We start from the raw sequence: 25,270 nt of genomic DNA, 5'->3' as shown, positions 1-25,270 counted from the left end.
ACAGATGTAACTCTGTGAGATGAATTAACAGAGCACTAAGCAGTTTCTCAGAAAGCTTCTTTCCAGATTTCATCTGAGGATATTTCCTTTTTCAACTTAGCCCTCTTTGGGCTTCCAATTGTCACTTTGCCAATTACACAAGAACTGTCTTAGCAAAAGGCTTCTTGAGGGGAAAGCTGTAACTCTGTGAGATGATTTCACAGAACACAAAGAAGTTTCTCAGAAAGCTTCTTTCTCTTTGTTATCGGAGGATGTTTCCTTTGGCCCTATAGTCTTCCAAGGGATCTGATATATCTGTTCTCAGATTCCACAGAAATAAGGCTAGCAAAGAGATTCACGAAATACAGATGTAACTCTGTGAGTGGAAGTCACACATCACACAGCAGTTTCTCAGAAAGCTTCTTTCCAGATTTCATCTGAGGATATTTCCTTTTTCACTATAGCCCTCTTTGGGCTTCGAAATATCACTTTGCCAATTCCTCAAGAACTGTCTTATCGAAAGGCTTCTTGAGGGGAAAGCTGTAACTCTGTGAGATGATTTCACAGAACACAAAGAAGTTTCTCAGAAAGCTTCTTTCTCTTTGTTACCGGAGGATATTTCCTTTGGCCCTATAGTCTTCCAAGGGATCCGAAATATCTGTTCTCAGATTCCACAGAAATAAGGCTAGCAGAGAGATCCAAGACATACAGTTGTAACTCCGTGAGATGAATTAACAGAACACTAAGCATTTTCTCAGAAAGCTTCTTTCCAGATTTCATCTGAGGATATTTCCTTTTTCACCATAGCCCGCTTGGGGCTTTGAAATATCATTTTGCCAATTCCACAAGGACTGTCTTAGGGAAAGGCTTCTTGAGGGAAAATCTGTAACTCTGTGAGATGATTTCACAGAACACAAGGAAGTTACTCAGAAAGCTTCTTTCTCTTTGTTATCGGAGGATATTTCCTTTGGCCCTATAGTCTTCAAAGGGATCCGAAATATCTGCTTTCAGATTCCACAGAAATAAGCCTAGCATAGTGATCCACGAAATTCAGATGTGACCCTGTGAGATGAATTAACAGAACACTAAGCAGTTTCTCAGAAAGCTTCTTTCCAGATTTCATCTGAGGATATTTCCTTTTTCAACATAGCCCTCTATGGGCTTCCAAATATCACTTTGCCAATTCCTCAAGAACTGTCTTAGCGAAAGGCATCTTGAGTGGAAAGCTGTAACTCTGTGAGTTGATTTCACAGAACAGAAAGAAGTTTCTCAGAAAGCTTCTTTCTCTTTGGTATCAGAGGATGTTTCCTTTGGCCCTATAGTCTTCCAAGGGATTCGAAATATCTGTTCTCAGATTCCAGAGAAATAAGGCCAGCAAAGAGATCCACGAAATACAGATGTAACATTGTGAGATGAATTAACAGAACACTAAGCATTTTCTCAGAAAGCTTCTTTCCAGATTTCGTCAGAGGATATTTCCTTTTTCACCATAGCCCTCTATGGGCTTCCAAATATCACTTTGCCAATTCCACAAGAACTGTCTTAGGGAAAGGCTTCTTGAAGGGAAAGCTGTAACTCCGTGTGATGATTTCACTGAACACAAAGAAGTATCTCAGAAAGCTTCTTTCTCTTTGTTATCAGAGGATATTTCCTTTGGCCCTATAGTCTTCAAAGGGATCCGAAATATCTATTCTCAGATTCCACAGAAATAAGGCTAGCAAAGAGATCCACGAAATACAGATATAACCTTGTGAGATGGAGTAAGAGAACACTATGTAGTTTCTCAGAAAGCTTCTTTCCAGATTTCATCTGAGGATATTTCCTTTTTCAACATAGCCCTCTGTGGGCTTCCAAATATCACTTTTCCAATTCCACAAGAACTGTCTAAGCGAAAGGCTTCTTGAGGGGAAAGCTGTAACTCTGTGAGATGATTTCACAGAACACAAAGAAGTTACTCAGAAAGCTTCTTTCTCTTTGTTATCGGAGGATATTTCCTTTGGCCCTATAGTCTTCAAAGGGATCCGAAATATCTGCTCTCAGATTCCACAGAAATAAGCCTAGCATAGAGATCCACGAAATTCAGATGTGACCCTGTGAGATGAATTTACAGAACACTAAGCAGTTTCTCAGAAAGCTTCTTTCCCGATTTCATCTGAGGATATTTCCTTTTTCACCATAGCCCTCTACGGGCTTCCAAATATCAGTTTGCCAATTCCTCAAGAACTGTCTTAGCGAAAGGCTTCTTGAGTGGAAAGCTGTAACTCTGTGAGATGATTTCACAGAACACAAAGAAGTTTCTCAGAAAGCTTCTTTCTCTTTGTTATCGGAGGATGTTTCTTTTGGCCCTAGTATCTTCCAAGGGATCCGAAATATCTGTTCTCAGATTCCACCGAAATAAGGCTAGCAAAGAGATCAACGAAATACAGATGTAACTCTGTGAGATGAATTAACAGAACACTAAGCATTTTCTCAGAAAGCGTCAATCCAGATTTCATCTGAGAATATTTCCTTTTTCAACATAACCCTTTAGGGGCTTCCAAGTATCAGTTTGCCAGTTCCAAAAGAAGTGTCTTGCTTCTTGAGGGGAAACCTGTAAGTCTGTGCGATGATTTCACAGAACACAAAGAAGTTTCTCAGAAAGATTCTTTCTCTTTGTTATCGGAGGATATTACCTTTGGCCCTATAGTCTTCAAAGGGATCCGAAGTATCTGTTCTCAGATTCCACAGAAATAAGGCTAGCAAAGAGATCCACGAAATACAGATGTAACTTTTTGAGATGAAGTAACAGAACACTAAGCAGTTTCTCAGAAAGCTTCTTTCCCGATTTCATCTGAGGATATTTCCTTTATCAACAAAGCCCTCTATGGGCTTCCAAATATCACTTTGCCAATTCCACAAGAACTGTCTGAGCGAAAGGCTTCTTGAGGGGAAAGCTGTAACTCTGTGAGATGATTTCACAGAACACAAAGAAGTTTCTCAGAAAGCTTCTTTCTCTTTGTTAACGGAGGATATTTCCTTTGGCCCCAGTGTCGTCAAAGGGATTCTAAATATCTGTTCTCAGATTCCACAGAAATAAGGCCAGCAAAGAGATCCAGGAAATACAGATGTAACTCTGTGAGATGAATTTACAGAACACTAAACAGTTTCTCAGAAAGCTTCTTTCCAGATTTCATCTGAGGATATTTCCATTATCACCATAGTCCTCTTGGGGCTTCCAAATATCACTTTGCCCATTCCACAAGAACTGTCTTAGCGAAAGGCTTCTTGAGGGGAAAGCTGTAACTCTGTGAGATGATTTCACAGAACACAAAGAAGTTTCTCAGAAAGCTTCTTTCTCTTTGTTATCGGAGGATATTTTCTTTTGCCCCACAGTCTTCAAAGTGATCCGAAATATCTGTTCTCAGATTTCACAGAAATAATGTTAGCAAAGAGATCCACGAAATACAGATGTATCTCTTTCAGATGAATTAACAGAACACTAAACAGTTTCTCAGAGAACTTCTTTCCAGATTTCATCTGAGGATATTTCCTTTTTCACCAAAGCCGTCTATGGGCTTCCAAATATCACTTTGCAATTCCACAAGAACTGTCTTAGCGAAAGGCTTCCTGAAGGGAAAGCTGTAACTCTCTGAGCTGATTTCACAGAACTCAAAGAAGTTTCTCAGAAAGCTTCTTTCTCTTTGTTACCGGAGGATATTTCCTTTGGCCCTATAGTCTTCAAAGGGATCCGAAATATCTGTTCTCAGATGCCACAGAAAAAAGGCTAGCAAAGAGATCCACGAAATACAGATGTAACTCTGTGAGATAAATTACCAGACCACTAAGAAGTTTCTCTGAAAGCTTCTTTCCAGATTTCTTCAGAGGATATTTCCTTTTTCACCATAGCCCTCTATGGGCTTCCAAATATCACTTTGCCAATTCCACAAGAACTGTCTGAGCGAAAGGCTTCTTGAGGGGAAAGCTGTAACTCTGTGAGATGATTTCACAGAACACAAAGAAGTTTCTCAGAAAGCTTCTTTCTCTTTGTTAACGGAGACTATTTCCTTTGGCCCTATAGTCTACAAAGGGATCCGAAATATCTGTTCTCAGATTCCACAGAAATAAGGCCAGCAAAGAGATCCACGAAATACAGATGTAACTCTGTGAGATGATATAACAGAACGCTAAGCAGTTTCGCAGAAAGCTTCTTTCCAGATTTCATGTGAGGATATTTCCTTTTTCACCATAGCCCTCTTGGGGCTTCCAAATATCACTTTGGAAATTTCACAAGAACTTTCTTAGCGAGAGGCTTCTTGAGGGAAAACTGTAAATCTGTTAGATGATTTCACAGAACACAAAGAAGTTTCTCAGAAAGCTTCTTTCTCTTTGTTACCGGAGGATATTTCCTTTGGCCCTATAGTCGTCAAAGGGATCCGAAATATCTGTTCTCAGATTCCACAGAAATAAGGCTAGCAAAGAGTTCCACGAAATGCAGAAGTAACTCTGTGAGATGAAGTAACAGAACACTAAGCAGTTTCTCAGAAAGCTTCTTTCCAGATTTCACCTGAGGGTATTTCCTTTTTCACCATAGCCCTCTTGGGGCTTCCAAATATCACTTTGCCCATTCCACAAAAACTGTCTTGGCGAAAGGCTTCTTGAGGGGAAAGCTGTAACTCTGTGAGATGATTTCACAAAACAAAGAAGTTTCTCAGAAAGCTTCTTTCTCTTTGTTATCGAAGGATGTTTACTTTGGCCCTAGTGTCTTCAAAGGGATCCCAAATATCTACTCTCAGATTCCACAGAAATAAGCCTAGCAAAGAGATCCAAGAAATACAGATGTAACTCTGTGAGATGAATTAACAGAACTCTAAGCACTTTCTCAGAAAGCTTCTTTCCCGATTTCATCTGAGGATATTTCCTTTCTCACCATAGCCCTCTATGGGCTTCCAAACATCACTTTGCCCATTCCACAAGAACTATCTTAGCGAAAGGCTTCTTGAGGGGAAAGCTGTAACTCTGTGAGATGATTTCACCAAACAAAGAAGTTTCTCAGAAAGCTTCTTTCTCTTTGTTATCGGAGGATGTTTCCTTTGGCCCTAGTGTCTTCCAAGGGATCCGAATTATCTGTTCTCAGTTTCCACCGAAATAAGGCTAGCAAAGAGATCAACGAAATACAGATGTAACACTGTGAGATGAATTAACAGAACACTAAGCATTTTCTCAGAAAGCGTCTTTCCAGATTTCATCTGAGGATATTTCCTTTTTCACCATAACCCTTTAGGGGCTTCCAAGTATCACTTTCCCAATTCCAAAAGAACTGTCTTGCTTCTTGAGGGGAAAGCTGTAACTCTGTGCGATTATTTCACAGAACACAAAGAAGTTTCTCAGAAAGCTTCTTTCTCTTTGTTATCGGAGGATATTTCCTTTGCCCCTATAGTCTTCAAAGGGATCCGAAATATCTGTTCTCAGATTCAACAGAAATAAGGCTAGCAAAGAGATCCACGAAATGCAGATGTGACTCTGTGAGATGAAGTAACAGAACACTAAGCAGTTTCTCAGAAAGCTTCTTTCCAGATTTCATCTGAGGATATTTCCTTTTTCACCATAGCCCTCTAGGGGCTTTCAAATATCACTTTGCCAATTCCACAAGAACTGTCTTAGCGAAAGGCTTCTTGAGGGGAAAACTGTAACTCTGTGTGATGATTTCACAGAACACAAAGAAGTTTCTCAGAAAGCTTCTTTCTCTTTGTTATCAGAGGATGTTTCCTTTGGCCCTATAGTCTTCCAAGGGATCCGAAATATCTGTTCTCAGATTCCAGAGAAATAAGGCCAGCAAAGAGATCCACGAAATACAGATGTAACATTGTGAGATGAATTAACAGAACAATAAGCATTTTCTCAGAAAGCTTCTTTCCAGATTTCATCTGAGGATATTTCCTTTTTCACCATAGCCCTCTATGGGCTTCCAAATATCACTTTGCCAATTCCACAAGAACTGTCTAAGCGAAAGGCTTCTTGAGGGGAAAGCTGTATCTCTGTGAGATGATTTCACAGAACACAAAGAAGTTACTCAGAAAGCTTCTTTCTCTTTGTTATCGGAGGATATTTCCTTTGGCCCTATAGTCTTCAAAGGGATCCGAAATATCTGCTCTCAGATTCCACAGAAATAAGCCTAGCATAGAGATCCACGAAATTCAGATGTGACACTGTGAGATGAATTTACAGAACAGTACGCAGTTTCTCAGACAGCTTCTTTCCCGATTTCATCTGAGGATATTTCATTTTTCACCAGAGCCCTCTACGGGCTTCCAAATATCACTTTGCCAATTCCCCAAGAACTGTCTTAGTGAAAGGCTTCTTGAGGGTAAAGCTGTAACTCTGTGAGATGATTTCACAGAACACAAAGAAGTTTCTCAGAAAGCTTCTTTCTCTTTATTATCGGAGGATGTTTCCTTTGGCCCTAGTGTCTTCCAAGGGATCCGAAATATCTGTTCTCAGATTCCACCGAAATAAGGCTAGCAAAGAGATCAACGAAATACAGATGTAACTCTGTGAGATGAATTAACAGAACACTAAGCATTTTCTCAGAAAGCGTCTTTCCAGATTTCATCTGAGGATATTTCCTTTTTCACCATAACCCTTTAGGGGCTTCCAAGTATCACTTTCCCAATTCCAAAAGAACTGTCTTGCTTCTTGACGGGAAAGCTGTAAGTCTGTGCGATGATTTCACAGAACACAAAGAAGTTTCTCAGAAAGCTTCTTTCTCTTTGTTATCGGAGGATATTTCCTTTCGCCCTATTGTCTTCAAAGGGATCCGAAATATCTGTTCTCAGATTCCACAGAAATAAGGCTAGCAAAGAGATCCACGAAATACAGATGTAACTTTGTGAGATGAAGTAACAGAACACTAAGTAGTTTCTCAGAAAGCTTCTTTCCAGATTTCATCTGAGGATATTTCCTTTTTCAACATAGCCCTCTATGGGCTTCCAAATATCACTTTTCCAATTCCACAAGAACTGTCTAAGCGAAAGGCTTCTTGAGGGGAAAGCTGTAACTCTGTGAGATGATTTCACAGAACACAAAGAAGTTACTCAGAAAGCTTCTTTCTCTTTGTTATAGGAGGATATTTCCTTTGGCCCTATAGTCTTCAAAGGGATCCGAAATATCTGCTCTCAGATTCCACAGAAATAAGCCTAGCATAGAGATCCACGAAATTCAGATGTGACCCTGTGAGATGAATTAACAGAACACTAAGCAGTTTCTCAGAAAGCTTCTTTCCAGATTTCATCTGAGGATATTTCCTTTTTCAACATAGCCCTCTATGGGCTTCCAAATATCACTTTGCCAATTCCACAAGAACTGTCTTAGCGAAAGGCATCTTGAGTGGAAAGCTGTAACTCTGTGAGTTTATTTCACAAAACAGAAAGAAGTTTCTCAGAAATCTTCTTTCTCTTTGTTATCGGAGGATATTTTCTTTGGCCGTATTGTCTTCCAAGGGATCCTAAATATCTCTTCTCAGATTCCACAGAAATAAGGCTAGCAAAGAGATGCATGAAATACAGATGTAACTCTGTGAGATGATGTAACAGAACGCTAAGCAGTTTCTCAGAAAGTTTCTTTCCAGATATCATCTGAGGATATTTCCTTTTTCACCATTGCAATCTTGGGGCTTCCAAATATCACCCTGGAAATTTCACAAGAACTATCTTAGCGAGAGGCTTCTTGAGGGCAAACTGTAATTCTGTTAGATGATTTCACAGAACACAAAGAAGTTTCTCAGAAAGCTTCTTTCTCTTTGTTATCGGAGGATGTTTCCTTTCTCCCTATAGTCTTCCAAGGGATTCGAAATATCTGTTCTCAGATTCCAGAGAAATAAGGCTAGCAAAGAGATCCACGAAATACAGATGTAACTCTGTGAGATGAATTAACAGATCACTAAGCAGTTCCTCAGAAAGCTTCTTTCCAGATTTCATCTGAGGATATTTCCTTTTTCACCATAGCCCTCTTGGGGCTTCCAAATATCACTTTGCCCATTCCACAAGAACTGTCTTAGTGAAAGGCTTCTTGCAGGGAAAGCTGTGACTCTGTGAAATGATTTCACAGAACACAAAGAAGTTTATCAGAAAGCTTCTTTCTCTTTGTTATCGGAGGATATTTCCTTTGGTCCTATAGTCTTCAAAGGGATCCGAAATATCTGTTCTCGGATTCCACAGAAATAAGGCCAGCAAAGAGATCCACGAAATACAGATGTAACCCTGTGAGATGAATTAACAGAACACTAAGCAGTTTCTCAGAAAGCTTCTTTCCAGATTTCATCTGAGGATATTTCCTTTTTCACCTTAGCCCTCAATGGGCTTCCAAATATCACTTTGCCAATTCCACAAGAACTGTCTTAGCGAAAGGCTTCTTGAGGGGAAAGCTGTAACTCTGTGAGATGATTTCACAGAACACAAAGAAGTTTCTCAGAAAGCTTCTTTCTCTTTGTTATCGGAGGATGTTTCCTTTGGCCCTAGTGTCTTCCAAGGGATCCGAAATATCTGTTCTCAGATTCCACCGAAATAAGGCTAGCAAAGAGATCCACGAAATACAGATGTAACTCTGTGAGATGAATTTACAGAACACTAAGCATTTTCTCAGAAAGCGTCTTTCCAGATTTCATCTGAGGATATTTCCTTTTTCACCATAACCCTTTAGGGTCTTCAACATATCACTTTGCCAATTCCACAAGAACTGTCTTAGTGAAAGGCTTCTTGAGGGGAAAGCTGTAACTCTGTGAGATGATTTCACAGAACACAAAGAAGTTTCTCAGCAAGCTTCTTTCTCTTTGTTATCGGAGGATATTTCCTTTGGCCCTATAGTCTTCAAAGGGATCCGAAATATCTGTTCTCAGATTCTACAGAAATAAAGCTAGCAAACAGATCCACGAAATACAGATGTAACCCTGTGAGATGAATTAACAGAACACTAAGCACTTTCTCAGAAAGCTTCTTTCCAGATTTCATCTGAGGATATTTCCTTTTTCACCTCAGCCCTCTATGGGTTTCCAAATATCACTTTGCCAATTCAACAAGAACTGTCTTAGCGAAAGGCTTCTTCAGGGGAAAGCTGTAACTCTGTGAGATGATTTCACAGAACACAAAGAAGTTTCTCAGAAATCTTCTTTCTCTTTGTTATCGGAGGATATTTCCTTTGGCCCTACAGTCTTCCAAGGGATCCGAAATATCTGTTCTCAGATTCCACAGAAATAAGGCTAGCAAAGAGATCCAAGAAATACAGATGTAACCCTGTGAGAAGAATTACCAGACCACTAAGCAGTTTCTCAGAAAGTTTCTTTCCAGATTTCATCTGAGGATATTTCCTTTTTCACCATAGCCCTCTAAGAGCTTCCAAATATCACTTTGCCATTGCACAAGAACTGTCTGAGTGAAAGGCTTCTTGAGGGGAAAGCTGTAACTCTGTGAGATGATTTCACAGAACACAAATAAGTTTCTCGGAAAACTTCTTTCAATTTGATATCGGTGGATATTTCCTTTGGCCCTATAAACTTCAAAGGGAACCGAAATATCTGGTCTCAGATTAAACAGAAATAAGGCTAGCAAAGAGATTCACGAAATACAGATGTAACTCTGTGAGTGGAAATCACACATCACAGAGCAGTTTCTCAGAAAGCTTCTTTCCAGATTTCATCTGAGGATATTTCCTTTTTCACCATAGCCCTCTCCGCCTTCCAAATATCACTTTGCCAATTCCACAAGAACTGTCTTAGCGAAAGGTTTCTTGAGGGGAAAGCTGTAACTCTGTGAGATGATTTCACAGAACTCAAAAAAGTTTCTCAGAAAGCTTCTTTCTGTTTGTTATCGGAGGATGTTTCCTTTTGCCCTATAGTCTTCAAAGGGATCCGAAATATCTGTTCTCAAATTCCACAGAAATAAGCCTAGCAAAGAGATCCACGAATTATCGATGTAACTCTTTTAGATGAATTAACAGAACACTAAGCAGTTTCTCAGAAAGCTTCTTTCCAGATTTCATCTGAGGATATTTCCTTTTTCAACATAGCCCTTTTAGGGCTTCCAAATATCACTTTGCCAATTCCACAAGAACTGTCTGAGCGAAAGGCTTCTTCAGGGGAAAGCTGTAACTCTGTGAGATGATTTCACAGAACACAAAGAAGTTTCTCAGAAAGCTTCCTTCTCTTTGTTAACGGAGGATGTTTCCTTTGGCCCTTGTGTCTTCAAATGGATCCGAAATATCTGTTCACAGATTCCACAGAAATAAGAGTAGCAAAGAGATCCACGAAATACAGATGTAACTTTTTGAGATGAATTAACAGACCACTAAGCAGTTTCTCAGAAAGCTTCTTTCCAGATTTCATCTGAGGATATTTCCTTTTTCACCACACCCCTCTATGGGATTCTAAATATCACTTTGCCAATTCCACAAGAACTGTCTTAGCGAAAGGCTTCTTGAAGGGAAAGCTGTAACTCTGTGAGATGATTTCACAGAACACAAAGAAGTTTCTCAGAAAGCATCTTTCTCTTTGTTATCGGAGGATATTTCCTTTGGCCCTATAGTCTTCCAAGGGATTCGAAATATCTGTTCTCAGATTCCACAGAAATAAGGGTAGCAAAGAGATCCACGAAATACAGATGTAACTATGTGAGATGAATTAACAGAACACTAAGCAGTTTCTCAGAAAGTTTCTTTCCAGATTTCATCGGAGGATATTTCCTTTTTCACCAGAGCCCTCTTGGGGCCTCCAAATATCACTTTGCCAATTGCACAAGAACTATGTTAGCGAAAGGCTTCTTTAGAGGAAAGCTGTAACTCTGTTAGATGATTTCACAGAACACAAAGATGTTTCTCAGAAAGATTTTTTCTCTTTGTTATCAGAGGATATTTCCTTTGGCCCTACAGTCTTCCAAGGGATCCGAAATATCTGTTCTCAGAATCCACAGAAATAAGGTTAGCAAAGAGATCCATGAAATACATATGTAATTCTGTGAGATGAATCAACAGAACACTAAGCAGTTTCTCAGAAAGCTTCTTTCCACATTTCATCAGAGTATATTTCCTTTTTCACCATAGCCCTCAATGGGCTTCCAAATATCACTTTGCAAATTCCACAAGAACTGCCTTAGCGAAAGGCTCCTTGAGGGGAAAGCTCTAACTCTGTGAGATGATTTCACAGAACAGAAAGAAGTATATCAGGAAGCTTCTTTCTCTTTGTTATCGGAGGATATTTCCTTTGGCCCTATAGTCTTCAAAGGGATCCGAAATATCTGTTCACACATTCCACAGAAATAAGGCTAGCAAAGAGATCCACGAAGTACAGATGTAATTCCGTGAGTGGAAGTCACACATCACAGACCAGTTTCTCAGAAAGCTTCTTTCCAGATTTCATCTGAGGATATTTCCTTTTTCACCATAGACCTCTATGGGCTTCCAAATATCACTTTGCCAATTCCACAAGAACTGTCTTATCGAAAGTCTTATTAAGGGGAAAGCTGTAACTCTGTGAGATGATTTCACAGAACACAAAGAAGTTTCTCAGAAAGCTTCTTTCTCTTTGTTAACCGAGGATATTTCCTTTGGCCCCAGTGTCTTCAAAGGGATCCGAAATATCTGTTCTCAGATTCCACAGAAATAAGGCTAGCAAAGAGATCCACGAAATACAGATGTAACTCTGTGAGATGAATTATTAGACCACTAAGCAGTTTCTCAGAAAGCTTCTTTCCAGATTTCATCTGAGGATATTTCCTTTTTCACCATAGCCCTATAAGAGCTTCCAAATATCACTTTGCCAATTCCACAAGAACTGTCTGAGTGAAAGGCTTCTTGAGGGAAAAGCTGTAACTCTGTGAGGTGATTTCACAGAACAAAAAGAAGTTTCTCAGAAAGCTTCTTTCTCTTTGTTATCGGAGGATATTTCCTTTGGCCCTATAGTCTTCAAATGGATCCCAAATATCTGTTCTCAGATTCCACAGAAATAAGGCTCGCAAAGAGATCCACGAAATACTGATGTAACTCTGTGAGTGGAAGTCAAACATAAGAGCAGTTTCTCAGAAAGCTTCTTTCCAGATTTCATCTGAGGATATTTCCTTTTTCACCGTAGCCCTCTATGGGCTTCCCAATATCACTTTGCCAATTCCACAAGAACTGTATTTGCGAAAGGCTGCCTGAGGGGAAGGCTGTAACTCTGTGAGATTATTTCAGAGAACGCAAAGATGTTTCTCAGAAAGCTTCATTCTCTTTGTTATCGGAGGATATTTCCTTGGGCCCTATAGTCTTCAAAGGGATGCGAAATATCTGTTCTCAGATTCCAGAGAAATAACGCTAGCAAAGAGTTCCACGAAATACACATGTAACTCTGTGAGATGAAACAACAGAACAGTAAGCAGTTTCTTAGAAAGCTTCTTTCCAGATTTCATCTGAGGATATTTCCTTTATCACCGTGGCCCTCTATGGGCTTCCAAATATCACTTTGCCAATTCCACAAGAACTGTCTTAGCGAAAGGCTTCCGAAGCGGAAAGGTGTAACTTTGTGTGATGATTTCACAGAGCACAAAGAAGTTTCTCAGAAAGCTTTTTTCTCTTTGTTATCGGAGGATATTTCCTTTGGACATATAGTCTTCAAACGAATCCGTAATATCTGTTCTCAGATTCCACAGAAATAAGGCTAGCAAAGAGATCCACGAAATACAGATGTAACTCTGTGAGTGGAGGTCACACATAAGAGCAGTTTCTCAGAAAGCTTCTTTCCAGATTTCATCTGAGGATATTTCCTTTTTCACCCTAGCCCTCTATGAGCTTACAGATGTCACTTTGACAATTCCACAAGAACTGTCTTAGCGAAAGGCTTCCTGAGGGGAAAGCTGTAACTCTGTGTGATGATTTCACAGAACAGAAAGAAGTTTCTCAGAAAGCTTCTTTCTCTTTGTTATCGGAGGATATTTCCTTTGGCCTATATTCTTCAAAGGAATCCGAAATATCTGTTCTCAGATTCCACAGAAATAAGGCTACCAAAGTGATCCACGAAATACAGATGTAACTCTGTGAGATGAATTAACAGAACACTAAGTAGTTTGTCAGAAAGCTTCTTTCCAGATTTCATCTGAGGATATTTCCTTTTTCAAGATAGCCCTCTATGGGCTTTCAAATATCACTTTGCCAATTCCACAAGAACTGTCTTAGCGAAAGGCTTCTTGAGGGGAAAGCTGTAATTCTGTGAGATGATTTCACAGAACACAAAGAATTTCCTCAGAAAGCTTCTTTCTCTTTGTTATCGGAGGATATTTCCTTTGGCCCTATAGTCTTCAAAGGGATCCGCAATATTTCTTCTCAGATCCCATAGAAATAAGGCTAACAAGGAGATCCACGAAATACGGAAGTAACTATGTGAGTGGAAGTCACACATCACAAAGCAGTTTCTCAGAAAGCTTCTTTTCAGTTTTTCCCTGAGGATATTTTCTTTTTCACCATAGCCCTCTAAGGGCTTCCAAATATCAATTTGTGTATTCCACAAGAACAGCCTTAGCGAGAGGCCTCTTGAGGAGAAAACTGTAACCCTGTGAGATGAATTAACAGAACACTAAGCAGTTTCTCAGAAAGCTTCATTCCAGATTTCATCTGAGGTAATTTCCTTTTCACCATAGCCCTCTATGGGCTTCGAAATATCACCTTGCAAATTCCACAAGAACTGTCTTAGAGAAAGGCTTCTTGAGGGGTAAGCAGTAACTCTATGAGATGATTCCACAGAACAGAAAGAAGTTTCACATAAAGCTTCTTTTTCTTTGTTATCGCAGGATATTTCCTTAGGCCCTATAGTCTTCAAAGGGATCCGAAATATGTGTTCTCAGATTCCACAGAAATAAGGCTAGCAAAGAGATCCACGAAATACAGATGTAACTCTGTGAATGGAAGTCACACCTCACAAAGCAGTTTCTCAGAAAGTTTCTTTTCAGTTTTTCTCTGAGGATATTTTCCTTTTCACCATAGCCCACTATGGGCTTCCAAATATCACTTTGCGAAATCCACAAGAGCAGGCTTAGCGAGGGGCTTCCTGAGGGGAAAGCTGTAACTCTGTGAGATGAATTGACAAAACACTAAGCAGTTTCTCAGAAATCTTCTTTCCAGATTTCATCTGAGGATATTTCCTTTTTAACCATAGCCCTCTATGGGCTTCCAAGTATCACTTTGCGAAATCCATAAGAACTGTCTTAGCGAAAGGCTTCTTGAGGGGAAAGCTGAAACTCAGTGAGATGATTTCATAGAACACAAAGAAGTTTCTCAGAAACCTTCTTTCTCTTTGTTATCGGAGGATATTTCCTTTGGCCCTATAGTCTTCAAAGGGATCCGAAATATCTGTTCTCAGATTCCAAAGAAATAAGGCTACAAAAGATATCCTAGAAATACAGACGTAACTCTGTGAATGGAAGTGAAACATCACAAAGCAGTTTCCCAGAAAGCTTTTTTCCAGTTTTTCTCTCAGGAAAATTTCTTTTTCACCAGAGCCCTCTATGGGCTTCCAAATATCACTTTGCGAATTCCACAAGAACAGGCTTAGCGAGCGGCCTCTTGAGGGGAAAGCTGTAACTCTGTGAGATGAATTAACAGAACACTAAGTAGTTTCTCAGAAAGCTTCTTTCTCTTTGTTATCGTAGGATATTTCCTTTGGCCCTAGAGTCTTCAAAGGGATCCGAAATATCTGTTCTCAGATTCCTCAGAAATAAGGCTAGCAAAGAGATCCAAGAAATACAGATGTAACTTTGTGAGATGAATTAACAGAACACTAAGCAGTTTCCCAGAAAGCTTCCTTCCAGATTTCATCTGAGGATATTTCCTTTTTCACCATAGCCTTCTATGGGCTTCCAAATATCACTTTGCCAATTCCACAAGAAATGTCTTAGTGAAAGGCTTCTAGAGGGAAATCTGTATCTCTGTCAGATGATTTCACAGAACACAAAGAAGTTTCTCAGAAAGCTTCTTTCTCTTTGTTATCGGAGGATATTTCCTTTGGCCCTATAGTCTTAATTGGGATCTGTAATATCTGTTATCAGATTCCATAGAAATAGGGCTAGCAAAGAGATCCAAGAAACACGGATGTAACTCTGTGAGTGGAAGTCACACATCACAAAGTTGTTTCTCAGAAAGCTTCATTCCACTTTTTCTGTGAGGATATTTTCTTCTTCACCCTAGCCCGCTATGGGCTTCCAAATATCACTTTGCCCATTCCACAAGAACTATCTTAGCGAAAGGCTTCTTGAGGGGAAAGCTGTAACTCGGTGAGATGATTTCACAGAACACAAAGAAGTTTCTCAGAAAGCTTCTTTCTCTTTGTTATCGGAGGATATTTCCTTTGGCCCTAAAGTCTTCAATGGGATGCGAAATATCTGTTCTAAGATCCGGAGAAATAACGCTAGCAAAGAGATCCACGAAATACAGATGGAACTCAGTGAGATGAATTAACAGAAGACTCAGCAGTTTCTTAGAAAGTTTCTTTCCAGATTTCATCTGAGCATATTTCCTTTTTCACTCTAGCCGGCTATGGGCTTCCAAATATCACGTTGCCAATTCCACAAGAACTGTCTTAGCGAAAGGCGTCTTGAGTGGAAAGCTGTAACTCTGTGAGATTATTTCAGAGAACCCGAAGAAATTTCTCAGAAAGCTTATTTCTGTTTGTTATCGGAGGATATTTCCTTTGGCCCTATAGTCTTCCAAGGGATCCGAAATATCTGTTCTTAGATTCCACAGAAATAAGGCTAGCAAAGAGATCCACGAAATATAGATGTAACACTGTCAGTGTTAGTCAAACTTAAGAGCAGTTTCTCAGAAAGCTTCTTTCCAGATTTCGTCTGAGGACATTTCCTTTTTCACCGTAGCCCTCTATGGGCTTCCAAATATCACTTTGCCAATTCCACAAGAACTATCTTAGCGAAAGGCTTCTTTGAAGGAAAGCTGTAACTCTGTGAGATGATTTCACAGAACATAAATAAGTTTCTCAGAAAGCTTCTTTCTCTTTGTTATCGGAGGATATTTCCTTTGCCCCTATAGTCTTCAAAGGGATCCGAAATATCTGTTCTCAGATTCCACAGCAATAAGGCTAGCAAAGAAATCCACGATATTCAGATGTAACTCTGTGATGGAAGTCACACATCACAGAGCAGTTTCTCAGAAAGCTTATTTCCAGATTTCATCTGAGGATAATTCCTTTTTCACCATAGCCCTCTATGGGCTTCCAAATATCACTTTGCCAATTCCACAAGAACTGTCTTAAGGAAAGGGTACTTGAGGGGAAAGCTGTAACTCTGTGAAATGATTTCACAGAACACAAAGAAGTTTCTCAGAAAGCTTCTTTCTCTTTGTTATCGGAGGATATTTCCTTTGGCCCTATAGTCTTCAAAGGGATCCGAAATATCTGTTCTCAGATTCCACAGAAATAAGGCTAGCAAAGAGATCACCGAAATACAGATGTAACTCTGTGAGATGAATTAACAGAACACTAAGCAGTTTATCAGAAAGCTTCTTTCCAGATTTCATCTGAGGATATTTCCTTTTTCACCATAGCCCTCTATGGGCTTCCAAATATCACTTTGCCCATTCCACAAGAACTGTCTTAGCGAAAGGCTTCTTGAGGGGAAAGCTGCAACTCTGTGAGATGATTTCACAGAACACAAAGAAGTTTCTCAGAAAGCTTCTTTCTCTTTGTTATCGGAGGATATTTCATTTCACCCTATAGTCTTCAAAGGGTTCCGAAATATATGTTCTCAGATTCCACAGAAATAAGGCTAGCAAAGAGATCCACGAAATACAGATGTAACTCTGTGAGATGACTTAACAGAACACTAAGCAGTTTCTCACAAAGCTTCTTTCCAGATTTCAACTGATTATATTTCCTTTTTCACCATAACCCTCTATTGGCTTCCAAATATCACTTTGCCAATTCCACAAGAACTGTCTTTGCGAAAGGCTTCCCGAGGGGATAGCTGTAACTCTGCATGATGATTTCACAGAACACAAAGAAGTTTCTCAGAAAGCTTTTTTCTCTTTGTTATCGGAGGATATTTCCTTTGACCCTATAGTCTTCCAAGGGATACGTAATATCTGTTCTCAGATTCCAAAGAAATAAGGCCAGCAAAGAGATCCAAGCAATACAGATGTAACTGTGTGAGATGAATTAAGAGAACACTAAGCAGTTTCTCAGACAGCTTCTTTCCAGATTTCATCTGAGGATATTTCCTTTTTCACCATAGCCCTCTATGGGCTTCCAAATATCACTAGCGAATTCCACAAGAACAGGCTTAGCGAGCGGCCTCTTGAGGGGAAATCTGTAACTCTGTGAGATGAATTAACAGAACCGTAAGTAGTTTTTCAGAAACCTTCTCTCCAATTTTTCTCTGAGGATATTGTCTTTTTCACCGAACATCTCTATGGGCTTTCAAATATCACTTTGCAAATTCCACAAGAACTGTCTTAGCGAAAGGCTTCTTGAGGGAAAGCTGTAATTCTGTGAGATTGTTTCACAGAACACAAAGAAGTTTCTCAGAAAGCTTCTTTCTCTTTGTCATCTGAGGATATTTCCTTTAGCCTATAGTCTTCAAAGGGATGCGAAATATCTGTTCTCAGATTCCACAGAAATAAGGCTAGCAAAGAGATCCATGAAATACAGACGTAACTCTGGGAGTGGAAATCAAACATCACAAAGCAGTTTCTCAGAAAGCTTCTTTGCAGTTTTTCTCTGAGGATATTTTCTTTGTCACCATAGCCTTCTAAGGACTTGCAAATATCACTTTGCGAATTCCACAAGAATAGGCTTAGCGAGTGGCCTCTTCAGGGGAAAGCTGTAACTCTGTGAGATGAATTATCAGAACACTAAGCATTTTCTCAGAAAGCTTCTTTACAGTTTTCATCTGAGGACACTTAGTTTTTCACCATAGCCCTCTAGGGGCTTCCAAATATCACTTTGCAAATTCCACAAGAACTGTCTTAGCGTACGGCTTCTTGAGGGGAGAGCTGTAATTCTGTGAGGTGATTTCAGAGAACACAAAGAAGTTTCTCAGAAAGCTTCTTTCTCTTTGTTATCGGAAGATATTTACTTTGGCCCTATAATCTTCTAAGGAATCCGAAATATCTGTTCTCACATTCCACAGAAATAAGGCTAGCAAAGAGATCCACGAAATACAGACGTAACTCTGTGAGTAAAAATCAAACATCACAAAGCAGTTTCTCAGAAAGATTCTTTCCAGTTTTTCTCTGAGGATAATTTCTTTTTCACCATAGCCCTCTATGGGCTTGCAAATATCACTTTGCGAATTCCACAAGAATAGGCTTAGCGAGTGGCCTCTTCAGGTAAAAGCTGTAACTCTGTGAGATGAATTATCAGAACACTAAGCAGTTTCTCAGAAAGCTTCTTTCCAGTTTTCATCCGAGGACATTTAGTTTTTCACCATGGCCCTCTAGGGGCTTCCAAATATCACTTTGCAAATTCCACAAGAACTGTCTTAGCGAAAGGCTTCTTGAGGGGAAAGCTGTAATTCTGTGAGATGATTTCACAGAACACAAAGAAGTTTCTCAGAAAGCTTCTTTCTCTTTGTGATCGGAAGATATTTACTTTGGCCCTATAATCTTCAAAGGGATCCGAAATATCTCTTCTCAGATTCCACAGAAATAAGGCTAGCAAAGAGATCCACGAAATACAGCTGTAACTCTGTGAGTGGAAGTCACAAATCACAAAGCAGTTTCTCAGAAAGATTCTTTCCTGTTGCTGTCTGAGGATATTTTCTTTTTCACCATAGCCCTCTATGGGCTTCCAAATATCACTCTGCGAACTCCACAAGAACAGGCTTAGCGAGCGGCCGTTTGAGGGGAAAGCTGTAACTCTGTGAGATGAATTAACAGAACTCTAAGCTGTTTCTCAGAAAGCTTCTTTCCAGGTTTCATCTGATGATATTTCCTTTTTTACCATAGCCTTCTATGGGCTTCCAAATATCACTTTGCAAATACCGCAAGAACTGTCTTAGCGAAAGGCTTCTTGAAGGGAAAGCTGTATCTCTGTGAGATGATTTCACAGAACACAAAGAAGTTTCTCAGAAAGCTTCTTTCTCTTTGTTATCTGAGGATGTTTCCTTTGGCCCTATATTCTTCAAAGGGATCCGAAAAATCTGTTCTCAGTTTCCAGAGAAATAAGGCTAGCAAACACATCCACGAAATACAGATGTAATTCTGTGAGTGGAAGTCACACATCACAAAGCAGTTTCGCAGAAAGCTTCTTTCCAGTTTTTCTCCCAGGATATTTTCGTTTTCACCATAGCCCTCTATGGGCTTCCAAATATCACTTTTCGAATTCCACAACAACAGGCTTAGCGAGCGGTCTCTTGAGGGGAAAACTGTAACTCTGTGAGATGAATAAACACATCACTAAGCAGTTTCTCAGAAAACTTCTTTCCAGATTTCATCTGACGATATTTCCTTTTTCACCATAGCCCTCTAAGGGCTTCCAAATATCACTTTGCAAATTCCATAAGAACTGTCTTAGCGAAAGGCTTCTTGAGGGGAAAGCTGTAACTCTGTGAGACGATTTCAGAGAACACAAAGAAATTTCTCAGAAAGCTTATTTCTCTTTGTTATTGGAGGATATTTCCTTTGGCCCTAGAGTCTTCAATTGAATCCGATATATGTGTTCTCTGATTCCACAGAAATAAGGCTATCAAAGAGGTCCACGAAATACAGATGTAACTCTGTGAGTGGAAGTCACACATCACAAAGCAGTTTCTCAGAAAGCTTCTTTCCAGTTTTTCTCTGAGGATATTTTCTTTTTCACCCTAGCCCTCTATGGGCTTCCAAATACACTTTGCGAATTCCACAAGAACAGGCTTAGCGAGTGGTCTCTTCAGGGGAAAGCTGTAACTCTGTGAGATGAATTAACAGAACACTAAGCAGTGTCTCAGAAAGCTTCTTCCAGTTTTCATCTGAGGACATTTAATTTTTCACCATAGCCCTCTAGGGGCTTCCAAATATCACTTTGCGAATTCCACAAGAACACTTAGCGAGCGGCCTCTTGAGGAGAAAGCTGTAACTCTGTGAGATGAATTAACAGAACACTAAGCAGTTTCTCAGAAAGCTTCTTTCCAGATTTCATCGGAAGATATTTCCTTTTTCACCATAGCCCTCTGAGGGCTTCCAAATATCACTTTGCAAATTCCACAAGAAACGTATTAGCAAAAGGCTTCTTGAGGGGAAAGCTGTAACTCTGCGAGATGATTTCACAGAACACAAGAAGTTTTTCAGAAAGCTAGTTTCTCTTTGTTATCAGAGGATATTTCCTTTGGCCCTATAGCCTTCAAAGGGATCCGAAATATCTGTTCTCAGATTCCACAGAAATAAGGCTAGAAACGGGATCCACGAAATACAGACGTAATTTTGTGAGTGGAAGTCACACATCACAAAGCAGTTTCTCAGAAAGCTTCTTTCCAGTTTTCCTCTGAGGATATTTTGTTTTTCACCATAGACCTCTATGGGCTTCCAAATATCACTTTGCGAATTCCACCAGAACAGGCTTAGCGAGGGGCCTCTGGAGGGGAAAGCTGTAACTCTGTGAGATGATTTAACAGAACACTAAGCAGTTTCTCAGAAATCTTCTTTCCAGATTTCATTCTGAAGATATTTCCTTTTTCAACATAGCCCTCTATGGGCTTATAAATATAACTTTGCAAATTCCACAAAAACTGTCTTAGCGAAAGGTTTCTTGAGGGAAAAGCTGTAACTCTGTGAGTTGATTTCCCAGAACACCAAGAAGTTTCTCAGAAAGCTTCTTTCTCTTTGTTATCCAAGGATATTACCTTTGGCCCTATAGTCTCCAAAGGGATCCGAAATATCTGTACTCAGATTCCCTTGAAATAAGGCTAGCAAAGATATCCACAAAATACAGTTGTAACTCCTGTGAGTGGAAGTCACACATCACAAAGCAGTTTCTCAGAAAGCTTCTTTCCAATTTTTCTCTGAGGATGTTTTCTTTTTCACCATAACCCTCTAAGGGCTTCCAAATATCACTTTGCAAATTCCACAAGAACTCTCTTAGCAAAAGGCTTCTTAAGGGGAAAGGTGTAACTCTGTGAGATGATTTCACAGAACACAAGGAAGTTTCTCAGAAAGCTTCTTTCTCTTTGTTATCGGAGGATATTTCCTTTGGCCTTTTAGTCTTCTGAGGGATCCATAATATCTGTTCTCAGATTCCACAGAAATAAGGCTACCAAAGAGATTCACGAAATACAGATGTAACTCTGTGAGTGGAAGTCACACATCACAAAGCAGTTTCTCAGAAAGCTTCTTTCCAGGTTTTCTCTGAGGATATATTCTTTTTCACCATAGCCCTCTATGGACTTCCAAATATCACTTTGCGAGTTCCACACGAAGAGGCTTAGCGAGCGGCCTCTTGATTGGAAAGCTGTAACTCTGTCAGATGAATTAATAGAACAATAAGCAGTTTCTCAGAAAGCTTCTTTCCAGATTTCATTTGAGGATATTTCCTTTTTCATCATAGCCCTCTTGGGGCTTCCAAATATCACTTTGCAAATTCCAGAAGAACTGTCTTAGGGAAAGGCTTCTTGCGGGGAAAGCTGTAACTCTGTGAGATGATTTCACAGAACATCTAGCAGTTTCTCAGAAAGTTTCTTTCCAGATTTCATCCCATGATATTTAATTTTTCACCGTATCCCTCTATGGGCATCGAAATATCACTTTGCAAATTCCAGAAGAACAGGCTTAGCGAAAGGCCTCTTGAGGAGAAATCTGTAACTCTGTGAGATGATTTCAGAGAAGACAAAGACGTTTCTCAGAGCCTGGCGCAGTGGCTCACGTCTATAATACCAGCACTTTGGGAGGCTGAGAAGGGCGGATCACGAGGTCAGGAGATCGAGACCATGCTGGCTAACAAGGTGAAACCCCGTCTCTACTAAAAAATACAAAAACTTGCCGGGCGTGGTGGCGCTGTCTGTATTTCCAGCTACTCGGGAGGCTGAGGCAGGAGAATGGCGTGAACCCGGGAGGCGGAGCTTCCAGTGAGCTGAGATCCGGCCACCGCACTCCAGCCTGGGCGGCAGAGCAAGACTCGTAAAAAAAAAAAAATAAAATAAAATAAAATAAAATAAAAAGAAGTTTCTCAGAAAGCTTCTTTCTCTTTGTTATCGGAGGATATTTCCTTTGGCTCTATAGTCTTCAAAGGGATCTGAAATATCAGGTCTCAGATTCCACAGAAATAAGGCTAGCAAACAGATCCACGAAATACCGATGTAAATCGGTGAGTGGAAGTCACACATAACAAAGCAGTTTCTCAGAAGGCTTCTTACCAGTTATTCTCTGAGGGTATTTTCTTTTTCACCGTAGCCCTCTATGGGCTTCCAAATATCATTTTGTAAATTCCACAGGAACACGCTTAGCGAACGGCTTCTTGAGGAGAAACCTGTAAGAGGGGAAAGCTGTAACTCTGTGAGATGATTTCACAGAACACTAAGCAGTTTCTCAGAAAGTTTCTTTCCAGATTTCATCCTAGGATATTTCCTTTTTCACCGTATCCCTCTATGGGCATCAAAATATCACTTTGCAAATTCCACAAGAAAAGGCTTAGCGAAAGGCTTCTTGAGGGGAAAGCTGTAACTCTGTGAGATGATTTCACAGAACACTAAGCAGTTTCTCAGAAAGCTTCTTTCCAGATTTCATCTGAGGATATTTCCTTTTTCACCGTAGTCCTCTATGGGCATCGAAACATCACTTTGCAAATTCCACAAGAACAGGATTAGCGAAAGGCTTCTTGCGGGGAAAGCTGTAGCTCTGTGAGATGATTTCACAGAACACAGAGAAGTTTCTCAGAAAGCTTCTTTCTCTTTGTTATCGGAGGATATTTTCTTTGGCCCTACAGTCTTCAAAGGGATCCGAAATATCAGTTCTCATTTCACAGAAATAACGCTAGCAAAGAGATCCACGAAATACAGATATAACTCTGTGAGTGGAAGTGACACATCACAAAGCAGTTTCTCAGAAAGCTTCTTTCCAGTTTTTCTCTGAGGATATTTTCTTTTTCACCATTACCCTCTATGGGCTTTCAAATATGACTTTGCGAATTCCACAAGAATAGGCTTAGTGAGCGGCCTCTTGAGGGGAAAGCTGTAACTCTGTGAGATGATTATCAGAACACTAAGCAGTTTCTCAGAAAGCTTCTTTCCAGTTTTTATCTGAGGATATTTTCTTTGTCACCGTAGCCTTCTATGGGCATCGAAAGATCACTTTGCAAATTCCACAAGAACAGGTTTAGCAAAAGGCTTCTTGAGGGTAAATCTGTAACTCTGTGAGATGATTTCACAGAACACAAAGAAGTTTCTCACAAAGCTTCTTTATCTTTGTTATTGGAGGATATTTCCTTTGGCCCTATAGCCTTCAAAGGGATCTGAAATATCAGTTCTTATATTCCACAGAAATAAGGCAAGCAAACAGATCCACAAAATACAGATGTAACTCTGTGAGTGGAATTCACACATCACAAAGCAGTTTCCCAGAAAGCTTCTTTGCAGTTTTTCTCTGAGGATATTTTCTTTTTCACCATAGCCCTCTATGGGCTTCCAAATATCACTTTGCAAATTCCACAAGAACAGGCTTAGCGAATGGCTTCTTGAGGGGAATGCTGTAACTCTGTGAGATGATTTCACAGAACACAAAGAAGTTTCTCAGAAAGCTTCTTTCTATTTGTTATCGGTGGATATTTCCTTTGGCACTACATTCTTCAAAGGGATCCGAAATATTCGTTCTCATTCCACAGAAATAAGGCTACCAAACAGATCCATGAAATACAGATGTATCTCTGTGAGTGGAAGTTCACCCATCACAAAGAAGTTTCTCAGAAGGCTTCTTTCCGGTTTTTCCCAGAGGATATTTTCTTTTTCACCGTTGCCCTCTATTGCCTTCCAAATATCACTTTGCAAATTCCTCAAGAACAGTATTAGCGAGCGGCTTCTTGAGGGGACAGCTGTAACTCTGTGACATGTGTTAACAGAACACTAAGCAGTTTCTCAGAAAGCTTCTTTCCGGTTTTTATATGAGGATATTTTCTTTTTCTCCGTAGCCCTCTATGGGCATCGAAATTTCACTTTCCAAATTCCACAAGAACAGGCTTCACGAAAGGGTTCTTGAGGGGAAAGCTGTAATTCTGTGAGATGATTTCACAGAACACAAAGAAGTTTCTCAGAAAGCTTCTTTCTCATTGTTATCGGAGGATATTTCTTTTGGCACTATAGTCTTCAAAGGGATCCGAAATATCGTTTCTCAGATTCCACAGAAATAAGGCTAGCAAACAGATCCACGAAATACAGATATAACTCAGTGAGTGGAAGTCTCACATCACAAAGCAGTTTCTCAAAAGGCTTCCTTCCAGTTTTTCTCTGAGGATATTTTCTTTTTCAAAGTAGCCCTCTGTGGCCTTCCAAATATCACTTTGCAAATTCCACAAGAACAGGCTTAGCGAACGGTTTCTTGAGGAGAAAGCTCTAACTCTGTGAGATGAATCAACAGAACACTAAGCAGTTTCTCAGAAAGCTTCTTTCCAGATTTTCTCTGAGGATAATTCCTTTTTCACCGTACACCTCTCTGGGCATCGAAATATAACTTTGCAAATTCCACAAGAACAGGCTTAGCTAAAGTCTTCTTGAGAGGAAAGCTGTAACTCTGTGAGATGAGTTCACAGAACACAAAGAAGTTTCTCAGAAAGCTTCTTTCTCTATGTAATCAGAGGATATTTCCTTTGGCCCTATACTCTTCAAAGGGACCCGAAATATCACTTCTCAAATTCCACAGAAATAACGCTAGCAAACAGATCCATGAAACAAAGATGTGACACTCTGAGTGGAAGTCACACATTACAAAGCAGTTTCTCAATAACTTCTTTCCAGTTTTTCTCTCAGAATACTTTCTTTTTCAAGATAACCCTCTATGGGATTCCAAATATCACTTTGCAATTTCCACAAGAACAGGCTTAGCGAACGGCGTCTTGAGGGGAAAGCTGTAAGTCTGTGAGAAGAATGAACAGAACACTAAGCAGTTTCACAGAAAGCTTCTTTCCAGATTTCATCTGAGGATATTTCCTTTTTAATAGTAGCCCCCTCTGGGCATCGAAATATCACTTTGCAAATTCCACAAGAACAGGCTTAGCGAAAGGCTTCTTGAGGGGAAAGCTGTAACTCTGTGAGATGATTTCACAGAACACCAATAAGTTTCTCAGAAAGCTTCTTTCTCTTTGTTATCGGAGGATATTTCCTTTGGCCCTATATTCCTC

This window comes from Macaca fascicularis, chromosome 6 (genome assembly GCF_037993035.2).
Source record: "Macaca fascicularis isolate 582-1 chromosome 6, T2T-MFA8v1.1".
Lineage (NCBI taxonomy): Eukaryota > Metazoa > Chordata > Mammalia > Primates > Cercopithecidae > Macaca > Macaca fascicularis.
Note: the sequence above shows the minus strand (reverse complement) of the source record.